We start from the raw sequence: 11,699 nt of genomic DNA on the forward strand, positions 1-11,699 counted from the left end.
CTCCACACCAGACCCAACATCCCTCCGTCTGAGGGGAGACAGCTTCATCCTGTCCACCGGCAGATAATGCGATCGATCAGCAGCCTCGCGGTGTGACCCTGGCCGACTGCCTGTGCTGGGTGTGTGAAGCGCACTCCCTGCGGGCGGTTGGAAACGGACTCAGGGGCGTCTGTGGAGATCGTCCTCCTCCTGCCTGCCTGCCTGACCGTCGGCCACTGGAATGCGTTGCGCTCTGCGGTCATCGAAAATCAGTGCTGTCTGGAACTGCTGTCCTGGCTCGCTCTGTAAATGATTGTAACCTGGAGAACAGGCTTTAGTGTTGTGTGTGTGTGTGTGTGTTGCTGTGTGCCTGTGTGTGAGTTATGACCATAAAACATGAGTACATTTGGCCATTCAGCCATCAAGTCTCCTCCATCATGGCTGATTTATTATCCCTCTTAACCTCATTCTCCTGCCTTATCCGCTTAGTATCATCCACAAACTTGGCCACAGAGTTATCAATTCCTTCATCCAAATCATTGACATAGAACATGAAAAAAAGTGGTCCCAACTCTGACCCCTTTGGAACAGTACTAGTCACTGGCAGTCAGCCCGTCATTCAGCCATGGTTCTGTCTATTTCAGTATCTTTCCTGTAATACCACCAGCTCTTACTGTGTTAACCAGCCTCATGTGCGGCACCTTGTCAAAGGCCTTCTGAAAATCCAAGTAAACACCATCCACTGACCCTCTCTTGTCTATCCTGATTGTTATTTCCTCAAAGAATTCCAACAGCTTTGTCAGGCTAGATTTCCCCAAAGGAAACCGTGCTAACTTTGCCTATTTTATGTTGTGCCTCCAAATACCCCAAACCCTCATCCTTAATAATGGACTTTCAGCATCTTCCCAACCACTGAAGTCAGGCTAACTGGCCTATAATTTCTTTTCTTCTGCCTCTCTCCCTTCTTAAAGAGTGGAGTGTCGTTTGCAATTTACTAGTCCTCCAGAACCAAGTGATTGTTGAAAGATAATTATTAATATCTCCGCTATCTCTTTCAGAACCCTGGTGTGTCATCCATCTGGTCCAAGTAAAAACCTTCACAACTTTCAGCTTCCGAAGCACCTTCTCCTTACTAATAGCAACAACACACTTCTACCCCTGACTCAAATTCCTGGCATTCTGCTAGTGCCTTCCACAGTGAAGACTGACGCAAAGTACTTGTTCCTCTGCCGTTTCATTGCCCCCGCCCCCCATTACCTCTCCAGCAGTCCAATATCCACTCTTGTCTCTCTTCCTTATATACTCTGTCTATAAAAAGTATTCAGCCCCCCCCCCCGGAAGCTTCTATGTTCTATTGTTTTACAACATTGAATTGCAATGGATTTATTTTGGTTTTATTGTTACTGATCAACAGAAAAAGACACTTTTGCATCAAGTGAAAACATCTCTACAAAGTGATCTAGATTACAAATGTAAAACACAAAATAATTGATTGCACAAGTTATTCACCCCCTTCAAGTCAGTATTTAGCAGATGGTAGCACCTTTGGCAGCAATTGCAGCCTTGGATTTATCAGCTTTGCACATCTGAGCACTGCAATTTTTCCCTATTTTTCTTTACAAAACTGATTGTATGGGGATCATGAGTGAACCGACCTTTTTAAGTCCAGTCACTAATTCTCAATTGGATTGAGGTCCTGCGTTCTGATTTGGCAACTCCAGGATATTAACTTTGTTGTTTTTAAAGCCATTCCTGTGTAGCTTTGGCTTTATGTGGGGTCATTGTCTTGCTGGAAAACAGATCTCCCAAGTCACAGTTCTCTTGCAGACTGCATCAGGATTTCCCTGTATTTCACTGAATTCATTTTACTCTCTACAGGCCTTCCAGGGCCCGCTGCAAGTGAAGCATCCCACAGCATGATGCAGCCACCACCATGCTTCATGGTCGGGATGGTGAGTTTTTGATGATGTGTAGAGTTTTGGCTTATGCCAAACATAGCGTTTAGTCTGATGGTCAAAAAGCTCAATTTTGGTTTCATCAGACCATAGAACCTTCTTCCAGCTGACTTCAGAGTCTCCCACATGCCTTCTGGCAAAATCTAGCTTGAGATTTCATGTGAGTTTTTTTTTCCAACAGTGGCTTTCTCTTTGCCACTGTCCCATAAAGCTGTGACTGGTGAAGCACCCGGGCAACAGTTGTTGTATGCACAGTCTCTCCATCTCAGCTACTGAAGCTTGTAGCTCTCCAGGGCTGTCATAGAATAGGTCTTTTGGTGGCCTCCCTCACTGGTCCCCTTGTACAGTCACTCAGTTTTTGAAGATGGCCTGCTCTAGGCAGATTTACAGCTGTGGCATATTCTTTCCATTTCTTGATGATTGACTAACTGTACTCCAAGGGATATTCGGTGACTTGAAATTTTCTTGTATCCATCTCCTGACTTGTGCTTTTCAATAACCTTTTCACAGAGTTGCTTGGAGTATTCTTTCGTCTTCACTGTGTACTTTTTGCCAGGATACTGACTCACCAGCAGTTGGACCTTCCAGATACAGGTGTACTTTTTCTACAATCAGTTGAAACATCTTGACTGTACACAGGTCTCTAAAAACAGTTCTGCATTTAAATAATTATGAGACTTCTAAAACCAATTGGCTACACCAGTGATTTGGTTGTGTCATATTAACGGGGGTGAATACTTATAGCAATACTTATTTTGTGTTTTATATTGTAATTTAGATCACTTTTGTAGAGACCTGTTTTCACTTAGACATGAAAGAGCCTTTTTCTGTTGATCAATGTGAAATAAGCCAACTTAAGTCCACTGTGATTCAATGTTGTAAAAATAAAACATAAAAGCTTCCAAGGGGAGTGGGGGGTGAATACTTTTTATAGGCAGTGTATCTGAAAAAAGAAACTTCCGGTAACCTTGACTAGCTTACTATCATATTTCATCTTTGCTTTCCTTATGGCTTTTTAGTTGCCTGCTGTTGGTTTTTAAAGCTTCCCAGTCCTCTCAGTTCCCGCTAATTTGTGCTGTGTTGTATGCCCTCTCTTTTGGTTTCATGCTGTCTGACTTCCCTTGTCAGCCACGGTTGTGTCATCCTTTTGAATATTTCTTTTTTGGGATGTATCTATACTGCGCCGCCTTCTGAATTTGCCCCATGAACTCCAACCATTGCTGTCCTGCTGGTCTCCCCCTTCCAATCAATTTTGGTCAGCTCCTCTCGTGCCTCTGAAATTCCCTTTACTGCACTGTAATACTGATCTCCTCTCAAACTGTAGGGTGAATTCTCGAATATGGTCACTGCATCCCAAAAGTTCTTTTACAAAGCACCCATTACAGAATTGCCGTTCCCCGAGTAGACTCAACGGCAAACTGCTCTAAAAGCTGTCTCGATACAAATGGGATCCAGCAGCAACCTAATTTTCCCAGTGCACGAGCGCCTGCTTATTGAAATCCCCCATGACTTTGTAACATTGCCCTTTTGACACGCCCTTTCTTTCTCCCGTTGTAATTTGTAGCCCACAACCTGGCTCCTGTTCAGAGGCGGTAGAAAACTCCTTGCAGTTTCTTAACTCTACCCACAAGCATCCTTCATCTTCCAATCCAATGTCACCTCTTTCCAAGTATTTGATTTTATTATTTACAGACAGAGCCTCGCTACCCGCCTACCTGTATATCATTTTGTCATAATGTGTATCCTTGGACTTTAAGCTCCCAGGTATAATCTTTTCAGCCACGACTCAGATGCCCACGTCATACTTGCCAATCTCTAACTGCGACACAAGGTCATCAACTTTATTCCGTTTGCTGCGTGTGTTCAGAACACAACACCTTCAATGCGGTGTTCATTACCCTTTTTGATTTGCCCCTTTGTTACACTTTAACTCATCCCACTAACTGTAATCTTGCCCTGTCATCTGCCTGTCCTTGTATAAAACTGCCCCATCCTCAGCCCTACCAGGCTGGTCCCCACCCCCGCGCCAAATTAGTTTCAACCCACCCCATCAGCTCTGGCAAACCTCCCAAGGTGTTCTTTTTGTGCAGGTTTTGCCTTCCCCAACAGAATCAGGTTTGTTATCACCAACGTGAAATTCGTCAATTTGGACAGCATGCGATACATAATATAGAAAAGAAAATATTAAATAAGTAAATCAATTACCGTATAAAAACGTGCAAAAAATACTGTATTTTTTTTTTAAAGTGAGGTAGTGTCCAAGGGTTCAATGTCCATTTAATAATCGGATGGCAGAGGGGGAAGAAGCTGTTCCTGAATCGCTGAGTGTGTGCCTTCAGGCTTCTGTACCTCCTACCTGATGGTAACAGTGAGAAAAGGCCATGCCCCGGGTGCTGGAGGTCCTTAATAATGACGCTGCCTTTCTGAGACACGTTCCCTGAAGATGTCCTGGGTACTTTGTAGGCTAGTACCCAAGATGGAGCTGCCTACATTTACGATCCTCTGCAGCTTCATTTGGTCCTGTGCAGTAGCCCCTCCACACCAGACAGATTCCAATGATCCCGAAATCTGAACCCCTGTTCCTTGAACTGATTCGTGCCTCCACTGGCACGTAGCACAGGCAACAGTCGAGAGATTACTACTGTGCTTTTCAGCTCTTTACTTAAATCTCCATATTCTCTCTTTAGGATCTTCTCCTTTTTCCACCCGATGCCATTATTACCTCTGTGTACATCAGCTCCTGGCCTGTTCGGTCTCCTGCTTTAGAATGCCCTGGACACAGTCTGAGACATTTCTGACTCTGGCACCTGGGAGGCAACAAGCCACACGGGTTCCTCTTACATGTCCACACCATTGATTTCTGCTCATCTAATTATGGAATCCTGTATCACCACTGAACTCTTCCCCCGCACCTTCCCTTCTGAGCCACAGAACAGAGACCAGGTCGTTGCAACCGCCACCCCCAACAAAATCCAAAGCGGTGTTAGTGAGGGGACTGGCCATAGGGGCACTCTGAACTGGCTCCCCGTTCCCTCTCCCTCTCCCTCTCCCGGCAGTCAGTACTTGCCTCCTGCAACCTAGGATGACTACCTTCCTGCAGCTATCACCTCTTCAACTCCAGTTCCTTAATATGGTCTGGCAGCTCGGTGCACCTCATGCAGATGTAGTTATCAGGGATTTAGGAGGTCTCCCAAATTTCCCACATCTCACACAAGGAACATTTCCGAATCTATTGTGTGTGTGTCTGCGTGGTGCTTGCCGCTACGTTCGTGTTTTGTGTGTGTCAGCGTGGTGTTTGTGCCGACATGTGCGTACACCTGCATTACTGTCCTCAACAAGTAAAACTTGCCCCCCCCCGTTGTCAATGGGCACAACCTGAGACCTCAATTGGAGGGGTGTGGGACAGGTGGCGGGGGTGGTGTGTCACGGAGGGGTGTGGGTCACGTGGAGGGGTGGTGTGTCACGGAGGGGTGTGGGTGCCGACACACCCAGCCCTGAGGCACCAGCAGAGTCACTTGATTACAAACATTTGGTTTATTGATCATTACGGAATGTCTCTCGGGTGTTTCCTCCCCCCTACCCCCTCCCCCTTCCTCTCCCAGTATAAGGCACTGGTGAGGCCTCACCTGGAGTATTGTGAACAGTTCTGGGCTCCTCATCTTAGAAAAGATGTGCTGGCATTGGAGAGGGTCCAGAGGAGGTTCACAAGGATAATTCCAGGAATGAAAGGGCTATCATACCAGGGAAGATTTGATGGCTCTGGGTCTGTACTCGCATGGAATTCAGAAGGATGAGGGGGATCTCACTGAAACCTTTCAAATGTTGAACAGGCCTAGACAGAGTAGGTGTGAAAAGGATGTTTCCCATGGTGGGTGAGTCTAGGACAAGAGGGCACAGCCTCAGGATAGAGGTGCATCCATTCAAAACAGAGATGCGGAGAAATTTCTTTAGCCAGAGGATGGTGAATGTGGAACTTCTTGTCACAGGCAGCTGTTGAGGACAGGTCTTTGGGCGTATTTAAGGCAGAGGTTGGTAGGTTCTTGATGGGATAGGCCATCATAGGTTACAGGGAGAAGGCCAGGAACTGGGGTTGAGGAGGGGTGAAAAGGATCAGCCATGATTAAATGGCGGAGCAGACTCGATAGGTCCAAATAGCCTAATTCTGCTCCAATGTCTTATGGCCTTATGGTTTCTCACAAGCTGTTAGAGTTTTGCAGGAAACTCCCTACAAACCGAGAGTAGGAGCACCGTTCAGTCACCACCTGTCAGGAAATGTAGAGGAAAGGTGACCCAAACCCCGAATAGTAGGAACAACTTAACAGTAAACGATAACTTCAATAATGGAAATAATGCAAAATAACAAGCCAGGAAGGGCCAGAAAACGAGAGAACAGACACTAAACACAACAAGGTAAGGCACAGCACGACGGTGGGTTGGGTTTGTTTGTCTCTCATCCGCCGGTCCAGTCTGGAGCATTCCCTTCTCCCTTTCCCCTTTCCAAGTGTTCCAGAGGGTGCAGACCTGCTTCATCAGGATCCAGGGCATGTGCTAAGATGAGAGATTCAACAAAGCTGGGTTGACTTCTCTGGAGTGGCGGAGGTGAAGGGGGGATCTGATGGAGGTTCATAAGATTAAGAGAGACGTAGACAGACAGTATCTTTATCCCAGGGTTGAAATGTCTAATTCCAGAGGGCATGCATTGTAGCTGGGAGGGCCCAGGGTTGAAATGTCTAATTCCAGAGGGCATGCATTGTAGCTGGGAGGGGTTAGTGTCTCTGCCTGAGGTGCTGGTCGAGGTAGATACAGTAGAAGCGAATGTGAGGACAGTGGAGGGATGTGGACATTGTGCAGGCAGAAAGTCGACCACATGATTACTAACTGGTTGGGCACAACATTGGGCTCGATAGAGTTTGTTCCTGTGCTGTATTGTTCTGTGTTCTGAGGGGGCTCTCTGCAAACCGGGGCAGCGGCAGTGTTGCTCCCAGTACATTGTAGGGGAAACAGCAGATGTAACGGGGTGAAGGTGAAGTCCCCCGCCTTCCTGGCTCCACAGACCCAGGGCAAACCTGGTCTAGTCCCATCAAGAGCTGTGGCATTGCAGAATCAGCCACGTACGCATTCACAATTACATAACCCAGTTCCATTAGCCCACAAGAGATAGGAGCAGAATTGGGCCATTGGGCTCATTGAGTCTACTCTGCCACTCGATCTTGCGTCAGGATACTGTTCGTAGATTATAGCTCAGTATCGAATGCCATCATTCCCACAATCCTGATTGAGAAGCTGCAGAACCTGGGCCTCTGTACCTCCCTCTGTAACTGGATCCTCGACTTCCTAACCAGAAGACCACAATCTGTGTGGCTGGGTGATAACATCTCCTCCTCACTGACAATCAATACTGGTACACCTCAGGGATGTGTGCTTAGCCCACTGCTCTACTCTCTATATACACATGACTGTGTGACTACGCATAGCTCAAACACCATCTATAAATTTGCTGATGATTCTTCTTCTGCTTGGTACTGCCTGTGGGAGTTAAATTGTAAAATAAGCTGATGATACAACTATTGTTCGTAGAATCTCAGGTGGTGACAAGAGGGTGTACAGGAGTGAGAAATGCCAACTAGTGGAGTGGTGTCACAGCAACAACCTGGCACTCATCGTCAGTAAAACGAAAGAGCTGATTGTGGACTTCAGGAAGGGTAAGATGAAGGAACACATACCAATCCTCAGGGATCAGAAGTGGAGAGAGTGAGCAGCTTCAAGTTCCTGGGTGTCAAGATCTCTGAGGATCTAACCTGGTCCCAACACATCGATGTAGTTATAAAGAAGGCAAGACAGCGGCTATACTTCATTAGGAGTTTGAAGAGGTTTGGCATGTCAACAAATACATTCAAAAACTTCTCTCGTTGTACCGTGGAGAACATTCTGACAGGCTGCATCACTGTCTGGTATGGAAGGGCTACTGCACAGGACCGAAAAAAGCTGCAGAAGGTTGTAAATCTAGTCAGCTCCATCTTGGGCACTAGCCTACAAAGTACCCAGGACATCTTTAGTGTCTCAGAAAGGCAGCGTCCATTATTAAAGACCTCCAGCACCCAGGGCATCTTTTCAATACATGTAATTGATTTACTTATTTATTATTATGTTTTATTTGTATTTATTATTATTATTTTTATCTCTCTGCTAGATTATGTTATGCATGGAACTGCTGCTGCTAAGTTAACACATTTCACGTCACATGCCGGTGATAATAAACCTGATTCTCATTCTGACTCCCTGACTTATCAAGAACACATCAATCTCTTGCTTTAAATATACTGAATGATTTGGCCTCCACTGTCGTCTGCGGCAATGAATTCCACAGATTCACCACTGCCTGGCTAAAGAAATTCCTCTTCATATCTGTTCTAAATGGGCATCCTTCTATTCTGAGGTCGTGCCCTCTGGTCCTAGACTCCCCATCTGCATGAAACCTCTCCACATGCACTCTATCTAGGACTTTCAATAGGTTTCAAATTCTTCCCCCCCCCCCCATTCTTCTGTACTACAGGGGCACCAACGCTCTGCATGGGTTACCATTTTTGTGGATCTCAGGACCATCTCCAATGCCAACACATCTTTTCTTAGATCGGGGATCCAAAACTGCCTACAATGACCCAAGTGCGGTCTGACCAATGTTTTACAAAGCCTCAACATTATATCCCTTGCTTGTATTGTAGTCCTGCTGAAATGAATGTTAACATTGCAGTCGCTTTCCTTATCACCAACTCAACATGCAAGACCCCGCCCAAAGCCATCAAATCCAAATACTCAGAGTGCCGGAGCTACCTTCCCAACACGGGGCATTGAGGCTAGGATTACCGTTCCCTGAAAGCTGCGTGGTTGTGTAGGAACTGAAATGCTCCCATGCACATGGCTGAAATGTTCTTTTTATATAATGTTAATACAATTTTGAAATCTATATTAATATAATTGTGAAATTCCCTATATTAATATAAGTACCACAACCTTTACTTTGAAACATTTTAGGGTTTCACATATTTACATTGTCAGTGTTTCAAGTTACAACTCTGTTACAAATTGTAACAGTCAACACAGAATGGATGTTGGTAATTCGTTGTTAATAAAGTGCTGAACATTTTACTTTTGCTATTGTGCCTGTCAGTTCTTTTCACTGCCTGTCATCATTTATTTATGTGGTGAGTTGTGGTTGCTTAATGTGCGTATATTGATGCCAAGAGAGAAGGTCTGATCAACTACAAAGGAGACTCGTCAGAAAAGAATCTCACTGCACTGAGAATGGCAAGAAACAAAGCTCAAAGGATGGCAATTGACCTCTGGCAGAACCTGCGCCAGAACATCCAGACCTGCACCGACAGTGGCAACGTGCAAGGCATGTATGAGGGGATGAAGAAAGCCTTCGGGCCCACCGCTAGCAAGATGGCTCCGTTGAAGTCATCAAAGACCGTGCCAGGCAGATGGAGAGGTGGGCCGAGCACTACCAGAACCTGTACTCCACTGAGAACATGGTCAGTGAGTCAGCCCTCGCCAGCATCCCTGCCCTACCCGTCATGAGAGAGCTGGACCTACCCCCAACGGAGGAAGAACTCAGCAAGGCCATCGACTCGCTTGCTCATGGCAGGGCAGCAGGCAAAGATGGCACCCCTGCAGAAGTGATCCTGTGCTCCTGAACCATCTTCACCAGCTGCTCTGTCAGTGCTGGGAGGAGGAATCAGTTCCCCAAGTCGTGCGAGACTCAAACATCATCACATTGTTCAAGAATAAGGGAGACCACAACGACTGTAACAATTACAGAGGCATATTCCTGCTCAACACCATTGGCAAGGCATTTGCCCGAGTGGTTCTGAAGCGACTGCAGACCCTGGCACAACGCGTCTACCCTGAGTCCCATTGTGACTTCAGAGCAGAGAGACCCACTATCGACATGATCTTCTCAGGCAGCTACAGGAGAAGAGCTGGGAACAGAAACAGCCTCTGTACGTTACCTATATACGAGGGGGATAGATAGAGTTGATGTGGATAGGCTTTTTCCATTGAGAGTGGGGGAGATTCAAACAAGAGGACATGAGTTGAGAGTTAAAGGGCAAAAGTTTAGCGGTAACATGAGGGGGAACTTCTTTACTCAGAGAGTGGTAGCTGTGTGGAACGAGCTTCCAGCAGAAGAGGTTGAGGCAGGCTCGATGTTGTTGTTTATAGTTAAATTGGACAGCTATGTGGACAGGAAAGGAATGGAGGCTTATGGGCTGAGTGCAGGTCGGTGGGACTAGGTGAGAGTAAAAGTTCGGCATGGACTAGAAGGACCGAGATTGCCTGTTTCCGTGCTGAAATTGTTATATGGTTTATTGATCTGACCAAGGCTTTCGACCTGGTTAGCAGAAGAGACCTCTTCGCACTCCTGAAGAAGATCGGATGCCCTTCTAAGCTGCTGAATCTCATCGCCTCTTTCCATGACGGCATGCAGGGGACAGTACAACTAGATGGATCATCCTTAGAGCCCTTCCCCATCCGAAGCGGAGTGAAGCAGGGTTGCGTCCGTGCCCGGACGCTCTTCAGGATCATCTTCTCCCTCGAACTGTTGTACGCTTTCAGGACATCTGATGACGGGGTGTACCTACACACCAGGTCCGACGGCAAGCTCTTCAACCTTGCACGCCGGCAATGGTGTGTGATTTCTTCGGGACATCGGAACGGGGCAGATTCACGCCGGGAATGGTGGTGAATTAATCGGGACATCGGACCGGGACAGCTTCACGCAGGGGATGGTGCGAGATTTAATCGGGACATCGGACCGGGACAGATTCACGCAGGGGATGGTGCGAGATTTAAACGGGACATCGGACCGGGACAGATTCACGTGGGAGATGGTGCGAGATTTAATCGGGACATCGGACCGGGACAGATTCACGCCGGGGATGGTGGTGAATGAATCGGGACATCGGACCGGGACAGATTCACGCGGGGGATGGTGCGAGATTTAATCGGGACATCGGACCGGGACAGATTCACGCCGGGGATGGTGGTGAATGAATCGGGACATCGGACCGGGACAGATTCACGTGGGGGATGGTGCGAGATTTAATCGGGACATCGGACCGGGACAGATTCACGCCGGGGATGGTGGTGAATGAATCGGGACATCGGACCGGGACAGATTCACGCGGGGGATGGTGCGAGATCTAATCGGGACATCGGACCGGGACAGATTCACGCCGGGGATGGTGGTGAATGAATCGGGACATCGGACCGGGACAGATTCACGCGGGGGATGGTGCGAGATTTAATCGGGACATCGGACCGGGACAGATTCACGCCGGGGATGGTGGTGAATGAATCGGGACATCGGACCGGGACAGATTCACGTGGGGGATGGTGCAAGATTTAATCGGGACATCGGACCGGGACAGATTCACGCCGGGGATGGTGGTGAATGAATCGGGACATCGGACCGGGACAGATTCACGCTGCCGATCCGCGATGATCCGGCAGAAACCCGGTTGTGGCGGTTCGGTGACGAAATCGCGAAGTGGATGACGTCACATAGGGTGGGGCATAGAAGCCGTCGTTTCCGGTGATGAGCGGAAGTGAGAGTTACCTAGCAACCAGTGGGTGTGGACTCTGGAGCCCTGAGGCGTATCCCAGCAGTGAGAAGTAATTCCAGCAGGGAAAGGAAGAACTAATCCCAGCAGCGAAATGGAGAACTAATCCCAGCAGGGAAATGGAGAACTGATCCCATCTAGTAAA

This window comes from Mobula birostris, chromosome 5 (genome assembly GCF_030028105.1).
Source record: "Mobula birostris isolate sMobBir1 chromosome 5, sMobBir1.hap1, whole genome shotgun sequence".
NCBI lineage: Eukaryota > Metazoa > Chordata > Chondrichthyes > Myliobatiformes > Myliobatidae > Mobula > Mobula birostris.